This window comes from Leopardus geoffroyi, chromosome E3 (assembly GCF_018350155.1).
Source record: "Leopardus geoffroyi isolate Oge1 chromosome E3, O.geoffroyi_Oge1_pat1.0, whole genome shotgun sequence".
Classification (NCBI taxonomy): Eukaryota; Metazoa; Chordata; class Mammalia; order Carnivora; family Felidae; genus Leopardus; species Leopardus geoffroyi.
In genome coordinates, this window is record NC_059340.1 from 8,664,644 (window position 1) to 8,692,245 (window position 27,602).

Consider the following 27,602-nt stretch of genomic DNA (forward strand, 5'->3'; position numbering starts at 1 on the left):
CAATAGAAAACAAAATAACCGAATAGAGTCGAAGATATCATGGCTCGTGGCACACAGGAAAGTCGGGTATTGTTTTGTGACCCTTTTGGGTTAATCGTGTGTCTAACTGTAAAAATGTAAACGTACACTTACTGGGCCACAGTGTAGAATGTAGTTCTTCCAGTGGATCTCAATCAGAATTTTCTTTTGAAAGCCACTGCTCTGAGAGTGTTACAAAAGCTTGACTTTCAGAAGCCGATGTCTCCTACCGTGTCCTCGCGGGGCACGCTGGGGAGATGCTGTTAGTCACGAACGTCCACCTACTTAGGGGAGAGAAACGGCCTGGTGACACATAGCGTCTACCGAAACTGTTCGGAAATGACAGCAGATAATGCCACTTGTCACATGATTGCTAAGTACTGGCCCCTGGTTCACATTCATAATTTTTTACTGGGCTTCTAAAGGCCACGTAGAAAACGTGTGTCCATTTAATCGGTTTGTTTTCAGGGTTGAGGAAGCGACGCAGCAGAAAACAGCCATGTAGGAAGGACTTAAATGTCCCCTGCTCACAGGTTTCCATTTCTTTGGTTGAGAATATGGTGGCCCGGGGGGCAACTGGGAGACAGGCCAGAGAGGCAGTGTCTCTCATTGTCTGTCCCCACCCTGTCCGACCTTGCTAGAGGCCGGGCTGACGCTGGGGAAGGACTCGCTTCTCTCACCCAGAACCGCCAGTTATCCAAGGACAGGGCCCTGCTCTCAGGGGAATCGGCTCCCTAGAACAGGGTCAGAGGTACCTCTTAAGATGACGAGGACGATTTTGAGTCTAAAGTGTTTTTCTAGTTACTGTTCACAGGTGCATTGACTCCTGGGCTTTTCCTAAGCAGCCCGCTCTGTCATTTTATAGGTAAGAACATTAAATCTTGGGTCCCCTGAATCGGCAAGGTCACCGGGGGGAGCCTCAGAGGCCCTAGACCTCTCCTAGGCTCCAACCCTACTGGCATCTGACGAGAAACCGGGTGGTTGTAACTGGTGTGGGCTCAGTGAGAAACGTCTCCAGACTCTTTCTCTTTGTATCCGCATGTCTTAAGGCCAAAAAGGTGTTTTCCCCATATAAATGAAAATCTATGTGTTACTTGCTCACTTTCACCAAACTACAGGAAGCGGAACGTAGTATCAAAAAGTATGAGAGTTGCTTATTCTGTTGTGTAAAAATGCTTTGCTTTGGGACTGTGGCTATTGTTAAAAACTGCTTATGGGGCCGTGGGCACTCTTGGGGTGCGTCCCCTCCCGGGATCCGAGCAGGAAATTCTCACCTTCTCCGGTGATGAGAAGGGAGCCAGAGGTGTGGCATATACGGCTGTGCGTGGAGAGAAAAAGCCTAACTCTCGTGATGGGCACGACTCAGAATAGATCCACTCGTTGGCGCAGCAGACATTCCTGGAGGCCTCTTCTGTGCTTGGCACTTAGCTGGGCTCTGGAAGCCCTGAGAAAGAAGGCTCAGCAGGGTGGGGGTGGGGAGCCATTGCAATCCGGTGTGATCACTGCTGTGACAGGCCCTGTGCTGTCAGGGTGTCCACGGAAACCAGACGGTGCACTCAGCCCGGTGCACTCAGCCCGGGGCAGGGAGCAGGGAAACCACAGAGGCAATGCGGCAGCATTGAGAGGACTCCTGACCTCACCCTCCCCCCTTCCTGGTGCCAGGACTCTCATGGCCAGACTCCGCAGAGGCCAGTGGGAAGTCCACCCAGCTTGAACAAAAGGAAAGGGTAATCAGGGAAGCCTTCCTGAAGGGGGTGACGTGTGGTTTGAGGTTGAAAGATGAGTTCCAGCCAGGGGCTGCTGGAGGCAAAGGGAATGAAAACACAGGGCAGCCACGCTGACCTGGGGAGCCAGCCAGAAGTGCCGGACATGGGGACGGGGCAAGGTGGGCGCAGTGTGTGTGGGGCCGGGGGAGGGGAAGGGGGTGGACTCAGGCCCCCACAGGGCTCGGTCGTTTCCCAAGTCAGAAATGGACTAGCTGTTGACAAAAAGGCAGCCTAGGGCCAAACACTTACTGTACATGGTTCCCAGAGTAAGTAATCCGCAAAAAATGTGGAGAATGGACTGAGTTAATAATCACTACTTTCTTGTAGCTTTCAGGGGGTTGCTTCAGTCTTGGAGATCCCATGTAGATGGAAGCTTCCCCCTCCGCGTCCCTCCCCTCTTCTGTTTTCTGGGAAACGTTTGTCCCGCCCTCACGCCCACCCTCCATGTATCTCATTAGACTCGATGTCTTTTCATCAATACCTATGAATATAAGCCCTCCAGGGGCAAGTCTTTTCACAAATGGTCTTAAAATGTCTCACAACAATTTATTTTCTCTCTGTGACAGTAGGGATTCTTAAATACTTGTTACAGAAAATGCAGGAAGTGGGTGGGGGCTTTGGAGAAGGCTGACCCGGAGCGGGTCGCGGGGTCCACGACTCTCCATGTGTCCTTGGGGGAGCTCGCTGCCCACCACTCCCGCTGCCCTCACCCTGCAACGGGCGGGCACAGTGGCGGTCAAGAGACCGGCTGGCTGTGCAGGGTAACGGGAAGGTGCGCGGGCAGCCCCCAGCGCGGTGACAGCCCGCCCCGGCCATCAGCCACTCTATTGTCGCCAAAAAGAACCTATGCCCAGCAAGCTCACGGTAGGGCTTGCTGTGCGTTTCTGAAATTAGCCGTCCTCAGGGAAGGTTGACGTTAATGGCCCCAAATCCCAATGGGATTTGAAGAGCCCACGTTGCCTCTGCCTTTCCGTCACCGGGGGATGTCACCGGGGTGACCCTCCCTCACCCCCGTTTTGGAAAGAAGCCTGCAGGTCGAAGGCACCAGGGCTGTTCCGAGAGAGCCTGGTTCATTGTGTGCGGTCACCGCCCTGCGTCAGCTGGGACAGCGCAGGCTGACTTTGTCAGGGACAGCAGCAGTAAAGTTTTCCATGTGTAGGCTTGAAGCAAAATGTAATTAGCCTTTATGTGCAGAACAAGGACCCATTGATGAATACAGCTGGTCTTTGTTTTGTCCCGTCATTGAGAGTGGGAGGTAAAAGTGTTCTTCTTCATGTTTATTAATGCGAGGTTCCTTAGACAAATGGCAAGCACAGTTTAATATTTGTCGGAACACAGGGGGGTTTGCCAAAACAGTTGTGTAAGAGGATTGCAGGGTTGCAGATTATAACCGTTTCTGGGTTAAATAAATGAATTATTTCTCTGCTTTTTTTTTTTTTTTTTTTTTTTTTTTTTAGTTAAAAAGATCCCTCCTTTCTCAGAGGTGCAGCTCAGCTCACCCCACTTGTGTTAGCAAATGGAGATGTAGCACCCTGACCGACTTTGCCTCGGAGATTGCAGCCAAGCACAGCGTGTGGACTTTAGACAGTTCCCAGGATGGCCGTGGGGGCGGGCGGGCGGGCTTCGTTTCGGCGCGTGGCATCTGGCCCCAGAGAGAAGCCTGCCTCGCTTCTGGCTCGCCTGCTGCAGCTGTTCACCTGGGCTGGTGGCTGGGCTGGCACCTCACACCGCAGGAGGGGGTTACCCTCCCAGACTAGCGTCCTGGGCACCAGTGCAGGAATTCCCTTTTTTTTCTTCCTCTTCTTTTCTCAAGTGCAAGTCCACGGCCACCTACCTCTTTGGTCTGTCCCCCGAATGCCGGTTGCAAAAGTAGCTTCGGTGCTAACACATACAGACGGCTTGTTCCATCCCCTTCAGCTTGGGGTCTGTGACTCTGAGCCTCCGATGAAAGAAAATACCTGATTACACTGAAATGCTCTATTTTTTTTTTTTTTTTTTTTTTTAACAGCTAATGTTAGTCTTAGGAGAATTTGAACCTACCAAACCTCTCCTGCCAGAAAAAATGCACATTTCTTAAGGTTACTCGTGTTCTATTCCTTTCCTGTGTGCTTCTTTAAAAGAACTACATTGTATATACACATACTTACCTAGTATATTACAAAAGAGACATTTATGGGGAACTTCACTTGGGTTGATAGGAGAGTATTTTCTTTATCGCATGTCTGTAACCAGTGCTTTCTCACAAAACGCAGTGTGCTCTGAGAAAGGAAACCTTCCCAAGTGAGCCTGGCTTAGGGCTTTATGGAATGGTTGAGGGGAGCCCGTACCCCGCATCATAGAGGTAGGGAATGCCCAGCAGCGGGGCACAGAGGCCCCGAGAGGCAATTTGACGAGGGACGGCTCCAGACACGACGCCCAGGTAGGAAGTGCAGATGGTGTGCCAGTGAGTGGCCGTGGTATAGACACCTTCCCTGCACACAGATCGCCCTGGACTCTTTCGCGGTGGTTTTTGCGCACACTCAGAATCCAGGGCAGTTCACACACTGCCATGGTGGCCCACAAAGTCCCGTTCTGGTGCTGCCTTCTTAAGAGAGCGCCAGGTGAGAGGTTTCCAGGAGAGTTTCAAGCCTCCGCTCCCCACAAGCCCCACCCTACCGGCCCTTCCAGACTGGTCGCTCTCGTATTTATTTTTTTACGTTGCCACGTGAAAAACTTAGAAACCTGGGCCAGGTAGAGCCCAACCGACAAAGCCTGAGAACCACACTAGTATTTTGATGATCCTGCGGGACACATCTTCATCCCCCAGTTGCATTTGCAAATACCAACTTTAGTGTCTGAACGGACTCTCTCTGCTGTACCTTTAAGAACGGAACATTTTCTACTTCCTGTCTTTTTGATGAGTCATCAATTTCCAGTACGAGTTGCTGTAATTATCCTGGTTAGATTAATTTCCCTAAAAACAGGCAGCTTCTTTCATGGTTTCGTGGGGATGGGCTTGAATAAAGAACCCTCCTGTCCCTTCAACCTTAGAGGCAACCAAGTCACACTTGCAGGGAACAGCTGAGGACTTTTTTTTTTTTTTCTGTAGCTTATCTCCCAAAGAGTATAAATGTGCATTTTGTAGAATTCCTGGGATTTTCCATCCCTGTACAAGTATTTCACTTCACACCTAAAATCCGATGCCTGGGTGAGCCCTAAAAGGCTTTCCTTGGCTTCTGCAGCAACAGCAGCATCTCTAAAGCAGCACAGCCCAGATCTGGAGATTTCCCAGCCCAGGGCGCTGCACGGGAAGGAGGGGGTGGCTTCGTGTTTTCAAATCCATGTAGAATTTCCTCTGAGTGCCAAGGATTCTTCACCTGTTCCGTGGACTCCAGATGCAGCTGGAAATTACGTGGCAGCAGTGAGAACCAGCAATCTCTACGCCTCCCGCCTTCAGCTAATCTTCCTAAAGGCCTGTGTTAAAATGTCAGGCGTTGTGTCACCTACCAGAACGGCAGAGTGAAGGGGGCGGGCGGTTCCAGATGGGATCCGCACATGGGCTCACACGCTGTGCTCTGTACGCTAAAACACGCATATATATACGGTACAGAGGGCGATCCCGTATGTGGTGTGTGTATATAACATGTTTACGGATGGAGAGATAGTGATCATATTCATACAGCATCCTTGGAGACGGTATTGTAGGGGAAAAGCATTATTCCTCGATTGTCATCTGGGTTCGGCGGGCATTCACAAAAATTTTGTGCATTTTTAAAAAAATTTTTTTTAACGTTTATTTATTTTTGAGAAACAGACAGTGCGAGTAGAGAAGGGCAGAGAGAGAGAGAGAGGGAGACACAGAATCCGAAACAGGCTCCAGGCTCTGAGCCGTCAGCACAGGGCCTGATGCAGGGCTCGAACCCATGAACTGTGAGATCATGACCTGAGCTGAAGTTGGAAGCTCAACCGACTGAGCCACCCAGGCTCAAAATGTTGTGTTTTTAGAGACCCTTGAAGTTTTCCTGATTCTCTATAAAGGTAAATCTTGAGGAGCTCACAGTTTGAAACTCAAGGAAACAGGTTTGGGGACCGTTGGAGAAAATCATCAATTTGTGGCCATCAAGGTGTATCTAATGACCTGTAAGAACACCTGTAAGTTGACAAATGTCAACTGAACTGCCTCCGAAGAGGGACCTCATCTTCTTTCTTTTTTTCATTTTTGAGAGTGGGGGAGGGGCAGAGAGAGAGGGAGACCGAGATTCCAAAGCGGACTCTACACTGTCAGCACAGAGCCTGACGCAGGGCTCGAACTCATGGAACCGTGAGATCATGATGTGAGCCAAAGTTGGACACTTAACCAATGGAGCCACGCAGGCGCCCCAACGATGACCCTCATCTGCGCGTCAGCACGGTCACAGGTACGTCATCAAGAGAGAGACTTTGATCGATGTACTAAATCAGCATGAGCCTTCACCTTGACGACAGGTAGATGAGGTCTGAGTAGCACAGGGCTTGGACCCTGACCATGGACATCAAGGACACTCTGGCAGGACAACCTAAGGGACCTGGTGGCTTCTAGGAAGAGAGAGGGAGCCATCTAAACCACGAGAGGGCTTCAAGAAGAAGCCTTACAGAGGCCCAGCCTAGAGAACACACGCCAGTTCCTGCCCCTAGTGGAATTCCTCCGAGGGCCACACATTTCTGGCTCTCTGCGGGAGGTCTGTGACCACGCGGGTCACCATGACGCAGCACTTCTCCTCCAGTGCCTCCCCGCTCCCCAGGTGGCAGAGGAGAATGTGATCGGATGCACGCCGACCGGTCGACAGCCCTTTGGAAGGGAAGCAGGAGGGCTGGGAGAGGCGAGAGATTCTTCTTCCCACGGACTGCCCCCAGATCGGTGAAGATCAACCCCTTTTATATGACACAATATTTGTAATTACAAAAGTCCTGCCTGTGGATTATACCAAATTTAGAAAATTTTAAATGGTTTTAGAAAATAGAGGTCATCAGGCGTCATCTCATGATGCAGAGATAACTTGTTAACGCTTTGGCATATTCCTTCCTGTCTTTTTTTCTAGACCGTGGTTTATTAATTCTGTTGTCTTTTACAGACGGCATCAGATGGATAGGCACTTTTCACTTCTAGGCTGTTGGTTGTTTGTTTTTTGTTTTACTTGACATCTAAGTGTTTCTTTTGTGTCATTAACCATCCTTCAGAAACTAAAAGCGGGCAGTGCAGTATTCCATCAAATAGGTGTGCCGTGGGATAGTTCCTCGTTAATTTCCCTGTTGTTTGTGAGCCTGATTCATTACACTGCCCTCCTTGCCTTGCAGGTTAAAACTAGAACACTCCAGACACACTCCATCTTTCTGTGCCTCTTTATCCTGCCAGTGGCTGTCGCATTTTTAGGTGGCTTCCCTGTGGCGTCACCAGACGGGAGAGTCTGGACTCCCAGAATGCTCCGAGGGCTCCTGTGGCACTGGCCTCGCCACCAGACTGCTGCTCTGTGACACTGACAGACGTCCCGGCCTCCTCTGGTCAGTGGGCGGTGGAAGGGGCTAGGCCTGTTGTCAGGAGACCCTGGGTTCCGGCCCCAGCTCTGTCACCGGTGTGGCCCCTCAGAGTCCCGTCCCTCAGCAGTAGCTGTGTGCTGACTAGTAAAACGAGCAGATTGGGCCGATGGCAACGGGCGGCATTGAGGAGCCTGCTCCCTTTTTGGCCTCTTCACTTTATCCCCCCCTTGCTTCCCAGAACCTGGATCCCCCATCCTGTGTGCCAGCTGGGCCCCTGCAGCCTGTTTGTGGAGTGGTCTCCAGGGAAGACACTCTGGGAGCAGGAGGAGGAGAGCCCCGGCCTCGGGCGCTCCGTTTCTGTACCCGGGCCTGAGTTTCCTCACCAGCGGAATGAAGTAATGCCCGTAGAAAGTGCCTGCCGCGGTATCTGCACACGGACCCTCGGCAAACGGGGCTCGCGGTCACCACCACTGTCGCCTACCAGGCCCCTCGCGTCCTGCCTGGCCCGTCGGAAAAAATGGTGGCCGAGTTCCCCCAGCCTGAGGTCTTTCCCAGCCCTGAAGGGCCCCATCCTTTATCTGTGTTGACCTTATGAGAGTCGGTGTGTCTGTGCCTCTTGGTCCACGTCAGCACGCTGTGGCTGTGGGAGTCATCGTCCTAAGGGACTCGTAGCCAGTTACCCTGTGGGCGCGGCTAAGGCGGGGGTGAGGGGGGTGGGGTGCAGAAAGCTCCGAGCACATGCTATTGCAGAGCTGTTGATGCCTTAACCTCTGGAGGTTCATAACCGCCGAGCAGCTCTGCTGAAACCTAAATGCCACATGTGCGCAGGCCCACCTCCCGACGCGAGAGCAAGTCGTTCGCGTGTGGTCCCCGCCGGCCGCGCATCGAGGCGACTCAGACTCCAGGAGACATCTCAGCCCGTGTGGCTTGGAGAATTTCGGGGCTCTCTGGGCTGTTGTAAAACAAATTAAGAGAGGTGCCAAACATCTGGGCACCAGCAAGGATGTCTAGGGCTCTGGTTTTGGGATATGGTAAAAAAAAAAACAAAAAAAAAAACAAAAAAAAAAACTTTTTGGAACCAGCCTTAAGAATGAAAAGTTTCCTATAGGAGAGTAAGCGCGAGCGAGATAATTGAACTCATTGATTTCCTTCACGGCCTGTTTGCCCTTTCATTCCCTTCCTGAGGTGCTGTTTGTTGAGGAATGTCTCCAATTGCCAGAAAGACAGTGGGGTGTCTCATATTTCCCCGTCAGCTCTCCTTTCAGCCAGAGCCGAGTTCCGAGGCGAGCCTGCGATATGAATTTTTAATGCAGAACTTTATAGCTTCACTGTTGCAGCCTGGCTGCACTGCTCTCCTGAGCTTTCAGATTTAATGCTCTGATGAACAAGCAAAGACTCAGGGCATTCAGCATCAGTGAGGATTAACCCCAAACGACCGCACGTGCGCCCTCTAATTTCCCTAAAGGTAAACCTAAAGGAATCGGGAGGGGGGGCAAAAAGGAAATGATGTGGTGTTTGGAAACTTCTCAAGATAGCCTGGAGCACTAAAGCAGCCTACTCTCAAAATTTTATTGGCTAGCCTATATTTTTACCTTTTCATTTATCTTTTCAACGTTTGTCCTCGCTTTGATGTACTCGTGCGCTCTTCTCAACCCTTAAGAAAGCTGTACGATTTTTAGGACTTACCGAGCAGAAAGATTACTGGACACTCCCGTTTTTCCCTGGGAAGCACAAGTGTAGTTACAAATCCAGAATCCGGGGGCACGTGGGTGGCTCAGTCTGTTAAGTGTCCAACCGTTGATTTCAGCTCTGGTCTTGATCTCAGGGTTGTGAGTTCAAGCCCTGTGTTGGACTCCACTCTGGGCATGAAGCCTACTAAAAAAAAAAAAAAAAAGGAAGGAAGGAATTAACCATCAATAATGGAAAAAGTACCACTTACATCAAATGGTCAGTTCTGTGTGTAGGCATATGATTTTTTTTTTTTTTTTTTTTTTTTTGCTGGTAGCTCTGTATATTAGTGAAAGTTTTGAAATTAAGGATTGGTTTTAGAAAACGCTGTCTGTAAAAGTTGCATGAGTTTAAATAAGTTAGAGAAGGGTGGAGTTTTCAGTAGGTGGTGTCAGAATAATTGGCCAACTATGTAAAAGACAAGAGTCAGAGCTGAGCCCCATCTAGAATCAAGTCTAGATGTTTTGAATATGTGAGTGTAAAAAAACATAAAAACACTAGGAGAAACTTTAGATGGCTACCTATATGATGTGGGGGTGGGAAAAACCTTTCGAAGCGTGAGGCCAAACGTGGAAATCAGGGAAATTCACAGCTTTCTGCGAATTGGTTGATTGATAAACTGACAAAAAATATTTGCATTGTCTATGACAGATGTCTATCTATATATAAAGAGTCCTGACGGAGCAATAAGAAAAAGTTGAGAACCCCAGTAGAGAAAGCTCTATATTTTCAGCTCCATCTCCTTTCCAGACAGTTCTTTCATGGGCATCTCAAATTCAAGTGACCTCACTGTCCGTGACTTCCCTGCAGACAGCTTTTCTTCCCACTTAAGGCAAACAGGGTCCTCCTTTATTCCAGAGACAGAGGGTCCTTCCTGCCTCTTACCATCCCTGCTATCTACGCCATATTAATTCCACCTCCTTGAGACATTCTGCATCCCTCCCTTTTCACTATAATCATTTGGCTCTTTTCGTCTCTTGGCCCTGCTACGTTAGTATCTTCCCAATGGATCTCCTTGCTGCCAATTTCTCCCTGGACTAATCCATCCTCCAAGTGTCTGCTGAAAGTATCTTCCTGAAATGTAAATCTTATCCCGTTAAAATCTGTCCTCCTTAAAATCTTTCCATGGCTCTCTCTTGCCTCTGCTGAAAAATCATGACGTAGTGCGCGACAGGCTTCGTGAGTCAGCCCGGCCTTCACCGCCTCATTTCATGCCGAATCTGATGATCACTCCCCTCGTAGAATCTCGGGCCTTTCCAGGCTCACCGTGCTCTGACATCCCAGCGCATCGTCACCAGCCTTTCTCCAGAAGCAGATCCCTGCCCCTCCACATCCCGTTCCTGTGCCCACACTTACCTGCACCAGCCTCTGCGTGCATGTTAAGAGGGGATCTGGTCTCTCGTTCCAGGGAGAGGATTCCAGGTGGGAGGGGACCGTGAATTTGGACCCCCCCCCCCCCCCCCCCAGAAAACATACATCTTTATTTTCACTAACATCTGACTATGATGTAGCATTTCCTTCCCTTGCAAGTGAGGTCAACAAACCAGAAATAAGAGGGGCGCCTGGGTGGCTCAGTCGGTTAATCGTTCAACTTCGGCTCAGGTCGTGATCTCAGGGTTTGTGAGTTCGAGCCCCACATCAGGCTTTGCGCTGACGGTGCAGAGCCCGCTTGGGATTCTGTCTCCCTCTCTCTCTCCCTCCCCGACTTGCACCCTCTCTCTCTCTCAAGGTGAATAAATAAACTTTAAAAAAATTAATTAAAAAAAAAACAGAATAGGAACCTGTGACTTGGTTGCAAGTGGAAATCGTATTTTCCATCACATTACAATTGTTGATCCCTCAAATAGCCCGTGGTTCTGAGAGCCACCACCAGATTCCTTATTTCACGCTTCGATAAAGAACGTGTGTTACTATCTCCCAAATTCGGGTATTGTTTTAAGTACTATAGTAACTGCACTTCAAAAGAAGTGTTTTCCTTAGTAAACATACATATTTTTAAAACATTTTTCCAGGAAGAGGTCCACATTCTCTTACTAGACTGTCGGAGGGGACCACGGCACAAGAGAGGGTCAGCGTCGACATGAGACTGGCAGCATCCCGAGGGCCACGACTGGTGCCCCCTAGTGCTTTGCCCTAGAACTTCGCACAGTGCTTGCCACATTACGTGGGCTTTTAATAACAGCCTGTGTGGCTTTCGTCAAACCCACCTCTCCCAGCCACGAAACAGTTGGGGCTGGAGGAGGTATTGTCCGCATCCGTACACGCACAGTTCTGATTGTGTCTGACAGACCCTTCCTCTAGGGATGGTGGATGCCTGCCTGCCCCCCTGGGTGTGCACCTCACGTGCCTGGACCCCTGCGGGAAGAAGCAAGGTGGGGGTTAGCTTGCCTCGCACACCATTAGCATAACACGGGGCGTGAATGCAAGTGAGCCACAGTGAGAGAATGTGCATCAGAAAGTCTGCGGCTGATTTTCCTAACGAGGGGAAGGTGTAAACGTATTTTCATCTGAGCTAAAGGACCTTCCTCCTTTCATCAAAATCGAGGCATTACCCCCCCCACACACACACACCCATGTCAGGGGTTATTTTGAACATTGATCTACCCAGTAATGATCTGCTGGGGTGCCTCCTGTGTGCTTGGCACTCACGGGCACAGGGAGCAGCCTCGGGGCTCAGTCTTTACACTTGCTTCCCGCGTCCCTGAGAGGTCCACTCCCCGCCATCACCTTAAGTCCCAGCCACACGCCGATGACCCCCGCATGTTTCCGGCTCAGACCTCTCCCCTCCCCTCCAGGCTTGGCAGCCATCCTTAATAAAGACATCGCAGGCTTCACCCAAAGTCAAACTTCCGATCTTCCCATCAAACCTGGCAAGACAGCCGCCGAAGGGATCCCGTCACTTTGCAAGTTGGCCGTGGCACTGCTCACAGAACCTGGAAAGGGCCTCCCGTCTCTCCAGGAATCAAAGGTGGTGGGTCCTTCCAGACCTGCAGCTCGCCACGCAGGCGGCCTTCTCCCCTCCTGGCAGTCTCTGTCCTCTCGTCCCTTTTCATTTCTCTCCTTCCGGCACTGCCTTTGTTTCCTGACTTGCCGACGGTCTCTCTCCTTGCTAGAATACAGGTTCTCTAGTCCTGTGATCTCATTTGCTACTGTGTCCCCAGTGTCCCAGAACAAGGCCTGCTCGGTCCTCACAGAGTGAATGACAGCAAAGCCTCTGCTCTCCTGGAGGCCATCTCCAAGCAGATTGCCATATAATGAAAAGTTTGGGTGGGGTCAAGTGTTCAAGTGCTGCTGAGAAAACTAAAGCAAGTTAAGGAAGGCGGACGGCAGGGAGAGAGCCTGGCCGGCTTCCACGGATGGCCAGGGAAAGCCGCTTGGTTGCCAATGAAATGTAAAAGCCCGGAGCGGGGGCTCCATTCTGTGTGTGTATCCCATCCACCCCCTGTGTGCTTCACTCGCTACTTGTCTTTTAATGTGGACATTTATGCAGAGATGACTTAAATGGGGGTCCTTCGACCCAGCCCCAACATGAGGAGGCTCATGCTGAAGTGTAGAACTTCCCCAATATGTTCAGATCAGAAAATACAGGGCAGGTCCGGGTGTCTCCTAGAAGGACAGGAATGTACGGTGGGAGGGAGGAGTGGAACACGTCTGTGCCTTCCGATGCCGTGTAAGATCATCGACCTAGCTCTGCCCCAACTCCAGACGCGTTGGAATTCAGTGCCCTGCCCCTCATCACGCAGGTCCTGGACCCCTGACCTTGACTAAGGTTCCTCGGAGGCGTGGTTGAACATGCAGCTTCCTGGGCCACATCCCGTAGTTCTGACTCAGTGGGTCTGGGATGGGACCCACAGCTCTGCGGCCCTCCCACACACGTGGCATCTGGTGACCACACTCTGGAAAACTCCAAGCCAGTCATTCTGGTTTAATTGTCATTTTGGGTTTGAGGAAAGAGTTGTCCAAATAACGATAAGGGAACCGTGGTGTCTCCTCCGGAGCCCCTCGTCTGTGCCCAGGGCTCGGGCGCTTCCCTCCCCGGGCCCGCACCGTGTCAGACTCGGGTGTCTGGTCGTCCCATCCGCCGTACCGGACCAGGAGCTCCTTGAGGGCTCACGTCTGGGTTCCGAGGGTCTGTGACCGTGCCTGGCACCCAGCGAGATGTCCATCAGTGTTTGGATAATCCATGAGCTAATGTTCCCAGGAGGAGCAGACACTTCTCCGCATCATTTCGTGGCCTCGCCCTTAGGATTCTCCTAGTCACAGAGTCCCCGTACTGGAAGGTCTAAAGATGCGTGGAACATTAGCATAGCGTGAGAGCCAGCACGGGGGAGGGGCACACACGTGGGTGATGGCCACAGCTGGCTCTGTGATGGGCGGTCGGCTCCATGAGGCCCTGCCGTGCCATCTCTGGCAGTCCTTCGCACTTCTCCCATTGGGGAGTCCCAATGCCAAGTGCAAAAGTAGCAAAGGAGGGCTTTGGTGATTCATAATTCTTAGGACGCACAGCCAGGTGTAGGTTCGAGCCTGGCGGCGGAGTTCACTCGGCGGCCTGTGACAGCCCCAGGGTCCTCGTGACACCCGAGCGCTAGGGGCAGGACGTGTTGCAGACAGCAGAAACTCTTCTGCTTCTGGTCTTCTGGAATGTATGTGCGCTCTGCTTGCTAAGTTAGTCTTCTGTTACTCAACGAATGCAGAAGCCCCTTCTGCACTGCTGTGGGGAGATCGCCAACATACGTAATTAAGTGGAAAACGCAAGGTTCAGAACCTCGCTCTTTTAATGTGCTCTGTGCGCTTGTAAATTCAAACACTGGCTCTAAAGGGGGACATGGGGGTAGGGAGAGAGGCACTTTTGAGGGGGACCTGGGGGCAGGGAGAGAGGCACTTTTGACCGTACCCTTTTCTGAATTTTGAGCCTCCAGTTGAATGAGAACCTATCTGGTCAGTCCTTCTGTGCTCGGCAGGCCGGACCCACGTTTAGCCCCATCTCTGTCCAGCTTCGAATCCATCGCCAGGATAAACGAAAAAGGACTTTGGAACCCCCTGTGTGAACGTGTGTATCTTTCAAGCAGTTCGTACTTCTCTACCGAAAGCTTAGTTAAACGTGCCTGGCAGACCCTGTGGAGAGGAGGCCCGAGCACGCGCAGCCCAAATCTGGGGGCTCACCCGGTTCTACTTGCCGGTGAACAGCAGGCACTCCGCCGTGGCCTGGGTTCCGTGGCCCGTGAATGGGTCTGCCTCCACGTGAGCTCCCAGGAGTTAACTGGCGTAAAGTGTCCGGTGGTCCCTCTGCCAGGGTTCAGGCAACAGTAGCGGCCGCCATCATTACTAACATGTCTGACTTGCACCAGGCCCGTCTCTGTTGTTGGCAGTGAAATAACTGGCCCTCTTAATCGTAAGAGATAAAACCCGAGACGTGTTTTGTCTCCGCCTAACCAGTTTTCTTCTCGAAAACAGACAGTTGGACGCATCTCAGATGCCCACGGCAGCGGGCATGCGCGTATGACTGGGCGGGCTCAGGACATTCCACTTGGTGTCTGTCCTTTGTTCCTTCGGCTTGACATCATTTCCAGTTTCTGTAACACCTCATCTGCCCATCTGTCATTTCGATGGCAAATTTTTATTTTCTTCTCTCGACGCGTTAGGGCTTACGTACCCGGGCCCGAGTTGCGAGCATCTCGGTTTGGGGTTTTCACAGTGACTTTTTGTTTAGAAAAACAGCTCCTTAAAATACGTTTCAGAAAGAGAGATCATCAGAGGGAAAGAGATGCCGTGTTACGCTTTCATAGGATGTCGCTCAGCAGAGGAAGGGACCGCTGGCGCGGCTAAGTTTTCTCCCCTCCCCACCCCCAACCCAAATTTCCGAGGTGTAAGCCCAGAGCTCCAGTCGGGCCCGGGGAACGAACACGACTTGACTCAGACCTCCTGTGCCAAATCCAGAAGATGAGAGGTGGGCTACAGTGATTCCCACCTCCTCCCTGCCCTCTAGGTGGGACCTCGTACGTGTTGAGCTTTCTACGTGGTAGCACGGAAGTCAGCACATTCCCGTCTCCTCGTTGACTCCATTTCGTTCTATCCCAAGAACATGACTACGGTGGGAACAGGGGGGTGATTCTACAGGTATTCTGGATTTTAATTACTCACATTTGTAGAGACTTTTACCTAGTAATTGATGTTCTTTTATTTCAGTTTTAGTGATTTCAGTGTCCAGAGGTATTATATCTGGTTTATATGAGATGGGTCCCATCAAGCTTATCGTTAATAGTTTTCAATGTGGTTTCAATAATAGAAAATGGGCTTTCCTTTCTAGTCCATTTTCTGAGTATCATTTTATGACTTATTATATCTTCCACCTCTTTGGAATTTGTTCTAGAATATGAGGGTGAGATGCGTGTCTGTTTATTGTTCTTCATGTGAATATCCAGTTTATTCAATAGTGTGGACGATCCCTTCACCCAGTATTTAGCACTGGGCAAATCAGGGGTAAATTGCATACGTATCTGGACTCCCGTCTGGAATGGCGTTCTGTTGATCTAACTTTTCATTCTAGTAAGCACCATACTGTTTGCCAATGTCTCTCTGTTTTCTATTTTGATAATCCTGTACACCCAGTTTGCTGTTGTTGGAATTTTTTTGTTCTTTTTTGTTTTGTTTTGTTTTGGTTAGTTTTTGGTTTTTGGTTTAAAAAAAACCTTTGGTATTTCGATCGCCTGATTTTTCTGTACACATCTTGTCATTTCACCAAGTTTTCTAAATCAGCTTGGGAGCTGAATTTATGTTTACCTTGAATGCAACTGCAAGTTAAGAAGCGCTGTCATTAACTTTGCCATTAGCATCTTGTGATTCAATTTTCTACAGGTGGAATTTATACCATGTTATTTTATTTATTTTTTTTTTAATTTTTTTTTTTCAACGTTTATTTATTTTTGGGACAGAGAGAGACAGAGCATGAACGGGGGAGGGGCAGAGAGAGAGGGAGACACAGAATCGGAAACAGGCTCCAGGCTCTGAGCCATCAGCCCAGAGCCCGACGCGGGGCTCGAACTCCCGGACCGCGAGATCGTGACCTGGCTGCAGTCGGACGCTGAACCGACTGCGCCACCCAGGCGCCCCTATACCATGTTATTTTAATTCCCACGTGTTTAATACCCGTATCCCTGTTGTAGACGAGATAGAGCTTTCGTTTTCTGGATGCTTCTTACTGGTACGTGGGAGTTTCATCTTTCGTGTGTGTGTGTCTATACCAAAAACCACGGGGTTCTGCTGAATTCCTGGGTTATCTCTGCTCATTTACTCAAGTGAATCCCTTAGATTTGGTGAGCAGGTGACTGTGTTACCCACAGACGGGGAATTTGCACCCTTTTGTGAGAACCGGTTCATCTGATCCTCCTGGAGCCTCTTGGTTCCGAGGATCTGTCCTGATCACGCTAGACAATCTCGCGACTTCCCCGTTTCAACTCAACCATGACCTGGTTTTCAGACTCCACGTGATAGGAACCCCTGAACTGTGCCATAGGCTCCGAGTGGTGTAGGACAAACTCCAGTAGGATTATGTTCTGTGTACTGTGTCTCTTTCCATTTTTATATTACATATTTTATAGATTTTCCTGCCTCCGGACTTAAGACAAGTGCAAGCTTGTTGTGTTTTATTATTTACTGTGCCTTTTAGTGTGACTTACTTGTCTGGAAAGTTATTTTCTGCATAGCATATTGGCTGCTGTGGTTCAAAACCATACCTGGGCCTTTTAAAGACATCTCGTCAAGGTTCACCTTCTGCCTCCAAGTGGGTTTCTACTGCATTTTGTTAGATTTGGCGTTTTCTTCAAATACGTATTTTACGTTTATAGGTGAACTTGGCCTGGTTCCATTTGCTGATGTGACCCTTCTTTTAACATTTTCCTTTATTGTGGATGCTGGACTTTTCTCCAATCCTTAGTATCTGTCATATACTCTCTGATCTATTTAAGGAAGAGGGCCAGGAAGCTTAATTGACTCCTGGAGTGTCCCCAGTCCTTCAGCCCAGCCCCACTCTGTGTCTCCTTTTCTTACTGGAATCTTCCGTCAGATGCAGAACCATGGAGCCCTTCTGAAACCTTTAAAAAAAGAGCATCCATTTTTTTTAATGTTTATTTATGCTTGAGAGAGAGAGAGAGAGAGAGACAGAGCATGAGTGGGGGAGGGGCAGAGAGAGAGGGAGACACAGAATCCGAAGCAGGCTCCAGGCTCTGAGCTGTCAGCCCAGGGCCCGACGCGGGGCTCGAACTCACGAACTGTTGAGATCGTGACCTGAGCCAAAGTCGGACACTCGCCTGACTGAGCCATCCAGGTGCCCCAGCATCCATTTGGTTTTGATTCTCTTACCAGACTGTGCGTAATTACGTGACACATCACACATAGCAGCAAGTGACAGCACACTGCATTAACCTTTGCCGCTCCCCCTGCAATGAGGCTCACTCTTGGATGCGATACTCTTGAGCCTACAGACTCCAGCTGTGAATTCTTCCAAGTTATTTGGATTTTCCAGAGATTACCTGCTATCTTCACAAAGCAGTGCTATGTAGCAGGATTATTGACTAGAAATAAAAATCCTTTTTTTTTTTTTTAAGTTCATTTATTTTGAGAGAGAAAGACCGTGTGCGCGCACGAGCAGGAGAGGGCAGAGAGAGAGGATCCCAAACAGGCTTCCCACTGTCAGCACGGGGCTCGAACCCACAACCAGTGAGATGCAGGGCTCGAACCCACAAACTGTGCGATCATGACCTGAGATCAAGAGTTGGGCACTTAACCGCCTGGGCCTCCCAGGTGCCCCTTTTGAGTCTTCATTGATTAAGGAATCTCTACATCCGACATGGGACTCAAACTCACGGCCCCAAGAGGCACCTGGGTGGCTCAGTTGGGTAAGCGTCCGACTTCGGCTCAGGTCATGATCTCACAGTTTGTGGGCTTGAGCCCCACGTCGGGCTCTGTGCTGAGAGCTCAGAGTCTAGATCTGCTTCCGATTCTGTGTATCTCTCTTTCTCTCTCTCTTTCTGCCCCTCTCTCTCAAAAATAAATAAACATTAAAAAAATTAAAAAAAACAAGTTGCGTGCTTCTCGGACCGAGCCAGCCAGGTGCCCCAATAAGAATCCTTTGTTCTCTAGCTCGTGGTAAGTACTTTTCACAGACTTGAAGCATGCCAGGTAGATGCCAATGGGTGACAGACATAGACAGATAGGCTCTTACCATTAACATTGTTTTCACTTTCACTAAACTCAGGGATTTATCATCTGGGTACTCAGGGTCCTTCTCAGAAGGGTTGAACCTGGGAGCCCCCTACCCTGTCATTTGAAAAGCGACCAAATCCAATTTCCTGTCCGGAATTACAATGGCATTGTACATCAGCGATCACAAGCATAGCTGGGCCGAAAGGCAGCTTTTTGCTGCACATGTCTTCCTGATGGCAGGGCCTCGAGATAACATCAGCTGAGGTTTTCCAACCATGAGCATGTGAAAGAGGGTTTGGCTTGGCTAATAAGCCTCCCTTCCAAAATCAATTCTGTAATAAGACCGGGAAGGTTGTTTGTTTAACGCAAAATTGTCATCATACCTACCTCCAAAAAAGATTGCAAGTGGCTTTAACACAACCCGCAGAATCACTGAGGCTCTGAGGGTGGACCCTGGGAGTTCAAGGGTAAAGCTCTATGGGGAAGATACTTTTAAGGCTCGGATTTGAATAAAAAGGCTCGACTATTCAGTAACCCGACGTGACTAAGACATTCCATACATAGGGTTTTTAAAGAGTTCCGTATTACTGTGACTGATGTACTGTTTGCTTGGCTACGAGGGAAAACTTTATGTTGCAATTAACCTTTCTATTTTTTTCCCCCGCGTCTAAGTATTGTGAACTTCCTTTGTGGTATTTTAGTGATTAGACAGGATGGAGGGTGTTCTTAAAGATTCATGGCCAAGTCCGATGATGTCAGAATGAAGGGAAGGGACGGTCTTCGTGGGGCCAGCAAGTCTGGCCCCGTCTGAATTGTTTGTCTAACACTTCACAAGGAGAATAGGAACCGCTGAATTATTCATTTTCAAGTTGCCCTAAAAAAGGCACTTACGCTGCCGAAATGCAGACTTTTGGTGCCAGCGAGAGGAAGAGGAAGGATGCAGTCTTTCCTGAGTGTGCTGCGGCCTCGAGTTTCACTTCCCAGCCCCGCAGGGCGCAGGGCGGAGGCAACCACCAGCTGGCTGGAGTGCGGGCCACTCGAGGGGGAGGGGGTTGGGGACAAACACCGGAGGGGCCTCCGCAGCCTCCAGTGGAGCTGAGTGTTGGATTTGCTGGGGAAAGACCAGGGGCCAGGAAGGTTTGCAAGGAGGCCGGGCCTGAGATGGGCCTGGGGAAGTTGCCTCGGCCTTGGGCTTGGAGGTGAGGAGGGGGAGGGAGCCGAGAGTAAGAACCGGGGTGCAACTGGAGATCTTTTTTATTCTTAGTTTTAGCTTCTCTGCCACCAAGCCTTCTCTTAGCGTTTCCTACCGAGTAGTACTTAGGGGAGAGGAGGGGTCATTAGGATCCGTTACACTGAGGAATGAAAGCAGGGCTCTTGCCCTAGGCCGGCCGCTCACCGGCCAGCTCCTCTGTCACTCCTCCACCCTGGGCCTCAGTTTCCCCACCTGGGAAGTACGAGCAGTTTTCTCCTGTAGGCCTGTGGTTCCCACTGGCCGCACATGCCCTGTACGCGGAGATGGGGGAAGCAGGGACGGTGGCAGGAATCTGATGATTCTCTGGAGCAGTCCCTCGCTTGGCCAGCACCTGTCGGTGGTAGGCAGGGCACCTGCAGGTCAAGTAAACAGGGAAAGGGAAACAAAGTCTGCAGGCCGGTTCTAGAAGAGCCAGGCTCAAATGGGGGAAGCGGTGCTCCAGCTGCTGGAAAGTTGCGCTGACAGATTCCACGCTGAATAGTGCAGAAGACGTTTAAAATGTATATGTGAAAAGTGACGTAACAGCGGGCCCTCCCCAAACATTTTTTTAAAAGTCTGAAAGCAAACAGGCAGCAACCTGGGTCCTCAGTGCTGCCGGGATGGTCTCTGCCGAAGGGCCCTCGTACTGATGGTGCCGCTCCTGGGAGGCAGGGGCGCTCAGTGAGCCGTGAGGGGTGCGTGGGACGGGGGCGTCCCCCCCCCCCAGAATTCATTGTCCTCCCGTTCTCTGTTCTCAGCAGTCTTTTTTCTGTATCAAAGACAAATACTCATATGTGACGTTTCAGTCATGTCTGTCTTACGGAGTTCATTCCTCCCCTTTGCTGAGGGAGTCAGTTGAGATTCTGGGAGGTAAACTGACTTCCCCAAAGTCTGCAAAGCGCTGAGTCTGGGCAGAGCCAGACTTCCAGCACAGAGGCCCGCCCCCCCCCCCCCCCTGCTGTGAGTTGCTTTCTTTACTTATACTTTTTATTGGGGAGGGGGGCATTCCTTTTTATGTTAAATTTCCCACACACAGTAGAGGACAGGACCCCGAGGTTCCTGTCGTATAGTTGTGGCCACCCCCTTCATGACCGCCTGTCTCCTCTGCCTCCTTCCACCCCAGTTTTATCTTGAGGCTCTTCCAGAATCCTTTCCCTTCACTTCTGTTTTAGCATATATACGTCACATAAAGACTCCTTGTGTGTGTGTGTGTGTGTGTGTGTGTGTGTGTGTGTGTGTGTGTGTGTTTAAGATTTTATATATTTTTTAAGTAACCTCTTCTCCCAACACGGGGCTCGAACTCACGACCAAGAGTTGCACACTCCGCCCACTGAGCCAGCAAGACGCCCCTAGACTCTTCTTTAATGTAACCACAATACTATCACCGGATCAAAAGCTAATTTCTTAATGTCATCAATACTTAAATCTCCAGTTGCGCCCAATCCTAGATGGTTTGATTTTTTTTAATTTGTTGGACCCGGGATTCAAGTAAAATCCAGATGTTGGAATTGGTTGGTACACCTTTAAGCCTCGTTCATTTTCCAGATCCCCCTTCATCCCTTTTCCTCTTCCCTGCAATCTACCTGCATAAAAAAAACTGGCTCATTTGTCCTGAAGAGTTTTCCCACGGTCCAGATTTTGCCAGCAGCATCCCCGGGTGTAGCCGAGCATGTTCTTCTGTCCTCCGTAATTCCTCTAAGTGTGTAGTTGAACCTGGAGGCTTGATCAGATTCAGACTGGAAATTGTTGGCAAAAGCCGCTTCATGGGTCGGCTTGAGTACCTTGTAATGTTCTCAGGTACTGAAAATCGGCTGAGCGGGAAAGATCCTGTTTTTCACGCACGACAATGAGCCTGGGTATGTGCGTGGTCTTGGTGGTTTCCGAGCCCTTTTCCGCTCCAGCAGAGCTCTTACTTTATCCTCATTCCAGCTTCTTTGAGAAAGGCCGTATTATTCCTGCTAAGCAGATGGCTGTCAAGCTCAAAAGTCTGCCCAAGGTCAAACAGCTAAAACGGCAGCGGGGAAGAATTCGAGCCTGTTTGCTCTCCTGGCCACACTCCTGGGCTTCTCCAGACCACAGTTTCCCCCATTTTACCTCCAGTACCTCCATCCTACTTGGGACCCCCGGGCCCTTGATTTGAGGAGAGAAGAGGATGTTCCTATCCACCCTGCTTCCGGCTGCTCTGAGGGCAACAGTGTTTCAACTCGAGAGAAATGACAAGAGGCATCCAAAGTTTAATCCCGACACTCATCCCAAGAGGCTTTGGATGGTCTCGGTAGCAAAAGCAGAATGAATTGTGCAATCTCATAACCTAATTCTCGGCTACAGCTGTCCCACGTCCCTGCCCAGAGATGACTGAAGCCTGAGTGACAGTCACAGGCTGTTTCTGATCACACCGAGGGTCATACACACTGGCGAGTGACCGGCCTGCCGGAGCTGTCCTTGTCGGTTTGGCAAACCTTGTGCAGACCACTTCGTGGGTCAGCTAGAACCAGATTAACCTAAAGGAGGGTTTTATTTAAATCATTTCATGAAACCGAGTCCGCCAAAGAATGGGGCAGGAAGGGAAATTTTCTTCCCGTTTGGGATCGACAGGAGGAGTCTAACTGAAATTGATTTTGTTACTTGTTGTATCGTTTAAATTTAAATAGAATGGTCAGGAAAAAAAACAAACCAATTGTGGTTAATTTCCGTGTAGACAGAGGTGATGGTCTGGCCGTTTCACTGCCTCGACATGATTTCATTTCCAATAAGACTAAAAACCACTGTTTCCGGAAGGTTTGACCTGGAGGTTAAGTGCTGCGGCCATCTCTCTGCTCAGGCCCTTGATTTGACTGGGGAGGGATGGGTCCGCTCTGGAGTGACACGTTTGATCAGAGGCTTGGAAGGGAGCCAAGTGGCTTCTCCCCTGCCCTCCGATTCTGCCAGAGCAGAGATAGCTTAACACCAGTGGAACATGAAAGATCGGTCTGGTCACACACAAGAGGGTTGTCCAGAAAACCTCTCCCCAGAGAACACTCTCCTCCTCTCCACTTGCCCTCCCAGTCAGTGTCTGCTGAGTCGCGATTTATGCCCAGCTCTGTGCCAGGCACACAGATACGCTGGGAGCCAGGACGACTGGCCCTGCCTTGGGGAACTCCCGGTCTAGTAGAAGAAGGAAGCCTAACTCTGGGTCTTTGCATATTTTTTTTCTCCAGGAGATTGTTGTCCCTTTTTTCAAAGGCTATGAAAAGTGCCAAGAACTTAAGTCTGCAAAAGCAACTTACAGACTCTTTCCTTAAGAGTCATATTTACATGGGGCGCCTGGGCGGCTCAGTCGGTTAAGTGCCTGACTTCGGCTCAGGTCATGATCTCATAATTCATGAGTTCAAGCCCCACGTCGGGCTCTGTGCTGACAGCTCAGAGCCTGGAGCCTGCTTCCGATTCTGTGTGTCCCTCTCTCTCTGCCCCTCCTCCACTCACGCTCCATCTCTCAAAAAATAAATAAACATTAAAAAAAAATAATAAGTCATATTTACAGTTTGACAAAATACCCCTACACCCTCTGCTCTTTTTTGTTTTGCTTTGAGAGAGAGAGAGCTCGAGTCAGGGAGAGGGGCAGAGGGAAACAGAGAGAGAATCCTAAGCAGGCCCCACACTCAGCTCGGAACCCAACGTGGAGCCGGAACTCACGACCCTGGGGTCATGACCCAAGCAGCAATCTAGAGTCAGACACTCAACCGACGGAACCACCCGGGCGCCCCAACCGTCTGCTCTTTAAAATACCAGCCCACCGGCTGCTGCCTGTCAAGTGCCAAGAGGACTTCACGTAACACACAGATGTCATGGTTAATTTGCATGTTGAGTCAACCGGTGTTTTAGTGTGCACCTGCTGTGTTCGCTGAGATTATAGCGGTGAATAAATAAGTGATCAATATATGAATAAGATACTTTGAGTCCAGAGTAAGTGCGATAAAAATAAGGCGAAGGGACAATGGGGAGTGGGGCTGCTGGGAGGCCTTTCGGAGGACAGCCACTAGAGCTGAGACCTGGGTGGTGACTGCAGCCATCCATCAGGACCTCAGCAGAGGGGACAGCTGTAGGGACAAGCATAGTCCCAAGGAACAGGACTGAAGAAGCCATGAAGTGTTAGTTAAATGAGCTACAGAAGGAAATTTACATGGGACGCGTGTTGCTGGCAGGTTTCTCCGCAAGAAGGATGAACCCCAGCAAGTCTCTTGGGTTGGAAGACTTGGTTGTTTGAAACGTGGGAAATGTGGAAAAGGAGCCCAGGTGTTTATGGGAGGCAGGTCTGCAATCGGCTCTGTTCCCTGCAGGGTCAGGGCCCCTGAGGGGATGAGTGAGGGGCCTCTGGCCCAAAAGACAGACCTCATTGGGCCTCATTTGGACCTCATTGGGAGGGAACAAGCCAAAAAGAAGCTCCTGGAATCCATGGTGCCAACCAAGGCTGACTGGTGGCCAGCAGACTAGATTTGACCACAAACTGCCATGGGAATGCAGTGGAGGGAAGGGCTAGTCCGGGCAAAAGAGGCCACAGACCTCATGGGAGAGGAAGGGCTGGACGGACCCTCCCCGAGAGATGGTGGCCGGGGTACTGCCACCTGGGGGTAGTGGGCGGCGGGTACAGGCACCCCAGGGCTCTTGTGCCCAACAACGGCATGCAGGCCGTACAAAGGGAATTTGGTTTGGGTTTTTTAAGAGCAGTGGCATCAGGGCACCTGGCTGCCTCAGTCGGTAGAGCACGTGACCCTTGATCTCAGGGTCACGAGTTCGAGCCCCATGGTTGGGTGTAGAAATTTCTTGAAAACAAAATCTTTAAAAAAAAAAAAAAAAAAGCAATACCGTCAAATCTGTTATGACTTCACTTTGGCAAAGATAAGATAAAAGAAACTGCAAGCAAAGCTCCTACGTAAGTATTTATGAAAAAAACACTAAATAAAATATCAGCACGTAGAAATCAGGAACACATAACCGTGTGATACACCACAAACAGGGGCAAATAACTGTCAGTGTAATTTACCATTTTAGCAAGTCAGAGGAGAAAACCCATTTAATTCACTTCATAAATGCTTAAAAGGCACTTAACGAAATCAATATCTGTCTTTTATTAAAAAGTCTTAATAAAATAGAAACAGTTGGATATTTCATTAACAAAATAAAAACACATATATTTAAGGTCCACAGTGAGCAACGCGCTTAACGGTGGAACATTCGATGCATCACCCTCAAAGCCAGACACCAGGCGGGGGTCCCCACCACCGCCTCGCTATGTCACGTGGTTCCGGAAGCACAGGCCACCGCCACCATCCGAGGGAACGAAGAGAGATAAAAGGGCAGGAGGAGACCGTCCTGTCACGTGCACGTGAGGGACAGGACACCCCGAAAGCCAAGAGAGCAACCAGAAAGCCGTTCACGAAGTTGAACCGGCATCTACCGTGTTATGAGCCTTTTCTCTGGCTGGAAGGCTGTTCCGCCCTCTGCCCCACCGTTCTGTGCCCGCAGACACCTCTTTATCCTCCGGGATGTAGACCAGATGGCCCCTCACCTGTGAGACTGTCCCTCCCCCTGTCTGCAGAGGAGACACGGTCCCTCGGCGGGCTATTACTGTACCAAGTTACACCCCAAATCATTGGGGTCTCTTCATGTCCCTGCGTCCGCCCCCCCCAGCTGAGTAGGCGGTGGGTGACAGGGTCCTAGTGGGTGCATATTTCTGAGTTCGTAGGACAGGCAGGGTGTGTCCTATGCACTAGCAGTTAAGGCAGACGCCATTAGGCACTGTGCACTCGGCACGGGGACATTTGTGTCCCTCTCCGACGGGGCACGTAGAACATGCTCAGTAGGCGTTATTGAGTGGAGATCCCCCACACCTGAGTCCGAGCGAGTGGTGCCCGTCCCGGAGGAGGGCACGGTGCCGCCTTCTCTGGGCACAGCCTTGCCCCGGCTTGTCACACGATCCTCTGCAGACCAGCCTTTCCTCTTGGCATCGGGTGCCTGTGCCGCGCGCAGGTCCTCGGCTGTGTGCCCGTGCAGGGGCAGGGAGAGACCTTTCCTGAGAAATTCTGCCCCCAATTTAGGGAATTCCAGACCACGGCCAGGAAGCCTTCTTCCGCACCTGGCCCTCTAGCCACCTCTTTTTCCCTTTCCTGCGTGTTATTTCTGAACCCAGGCCAGTGAGCCCCACTCCTGTATCTCTGCCTCCTGTGCTAAGAGAGCCTGGCCTGGGTGACCAGTGACTGACCACCTTCCTGACAGCGGAGGCCAGCACATGCAGTGTCCGGGTGGAGGGGGAGAGTCACCTTATTAAACATCCTACAGCTTTTTAAAGTTGCATTTGCGGGGCACCTGGGTGGCTCGGCCGGGTGGGCACCCAACTCTCGATTTCAGCTCAGGTCATGATCCCGCGTTTCACGCGATCGAGCCCCGAGTTGGGCTCTGCACTGACCACACAGAGCCTGCTGGAGATTCTCTGTCTCTCCCTCTCTCTCTCTGCCTCTCTCTCTCTGCCTCTCTCCTGCCTGCACTCGTACTCTCTCTCTCAAAAAATGAAAATGTGTTTTTAATTTTTAAAGCAGGGAGAATTAATCTTTAGATACTTCTTCTGGTGTCCAAGAACTTTACAGTCTAGTGTTGAGACTACTGGCTCTTGACTTGGGTCCAAGAAGACATACTGATCTGAAGGTTGCCCCGGACGCTTTTCCAACTGCCCTGTAGGTACGCTTTGTTTTAACAGCTCCCAATGTGGTTGTGATTCGTTGCTGTTGCAATCTGTGCCAACCTTGCCCTGATGCCATCCCTTAGCGCTTGGGGAGGCTAAGTACGAAAGTAAATACGGAATTTCTAGTGTGGGTATAGTTTGTCTTCCGTCACTGACCGCATCCCTTCAAGTTCCTCATAAAAGTTGTGTGCTAGCCCAGAGAGGACCCTGAAATGATCTGTGGGGAATGGATTGGACGAACTGCACATTCTAGGCCGAGCACAAATTATCTGCTTTGTGAAGTGAGAGCAGAGCATAACGCAGTACAGGTTAGTAGATCAGTGAAAGCTGTTTTGTCAGCTCGTAAAAAGGTGAGAGAACCAAATTTTTATAATAAATAGTTTTGCTGGGCAGACAGTACGTGCGGTTATTATGGACTTTGGAGAAAATAAATGATTTTAGGCTAATGTCAGGTTCCAGACCCTGACGTGGTCGGTGAGCCTTCAGAATGAAAAGGACAAGAAACCTCTGGAATATCGTTGACACTCGTGCCGTGAAAGCACATGCCATTTTGCTCATTACTGTGCTTTTCAGATAACATTTCTACTTGTGGTATGAGCCCTGGGCGTTTTCCTAATACTTACTGCTGAGGGCAGTGTGTCCGGTAGGATTAATTTTGTTGGGGGCTGGGGGCAGCCGTTGGGAGGGGAGTAGACTTGTAGGCTCAGCAGCAGATGTGTCCTCAGATGAGACCAGCACACGCATCTGAGAGCCCGCCATCTTGGTCCTTGTCTACAAATGCCAATGGCCACGCTTTCTGTCTTCAGAAGCCCTGACCACACATCAGTAGCCAACTAGTTGTGTCTTCTTTGACCTCTTAAGAGGTATGCCCCTTGGAAAAGCCAATCAGGAGCCTACAGACTTGTAAAATAAGAATCCGAACCTTTCCTCACCCCCGGCATCCCTGGTTCCTTCCATTGTGTCCTCCTGTGGTTTCGGGTCCATTCTGTGAATGGGAACCTGTAGCAGCCAGGCCCCACTGTCATCAGGATACCTGGTATTGAATAGCCACCACCCCCCTCCCTACTTGTTACCAGCAGAACTCAGTGTTGTGATTATCATTTGAAAGCTGTGGAAACCTGAGAGCTGCTCACAGAATGAAAGGTAAGTGAGGTAGTTGTTATCAGGTTCAATATTTTGGTCCATTTAGCGGTTGCTTAGTAACCGAGGTGAAACTGACCAGAAGATGGAAAAAGTTGAAATTCATTTCCAGGGATTGCCGCAGCCTGCCAAGAAGGCACCTTCCTGTTTCAATGTGACTAATCTTTCTAGAAGTGACTTGAAATCTTTTGGAGATGATGCACTATTTCCTGGATGTTAGGTATACTAACGAATATCCAAAACTATTCGCTTTCTGAGAAGAAATCCAGAGAGTCTGTGTTTGTGAGGAGGTTGTCAAGTTCCACCCACG

The 27,602-nt window shown here is 50.2% G+C and overlaps 1 protein-coding gene and 1 long non-coding RNA gene across 14 annotated transcripts in view; both read left to right on the top strand.

Annotated features, from left to right (window-relative positions):
• Positions 1–27,602, top strand: part of CUX1 (cut like homeobox 1) — a 376,259-nt gene that overhangs the window by 237,662 nt on the left and 110,995 nt on the right. The gene's annotated exons all lie outside the window — the stretch shown is intronic.
• On the top strand, positions 1,956–10,459 carry LOC123589604. Its single transcript, XR_006708418.1, has 2 exons — positions 1,956–7,301; positions 7,516–10,459. It is a non-coding gene; the product is annotated as an uncharacterized LOC123589604 (long non-coding RNA).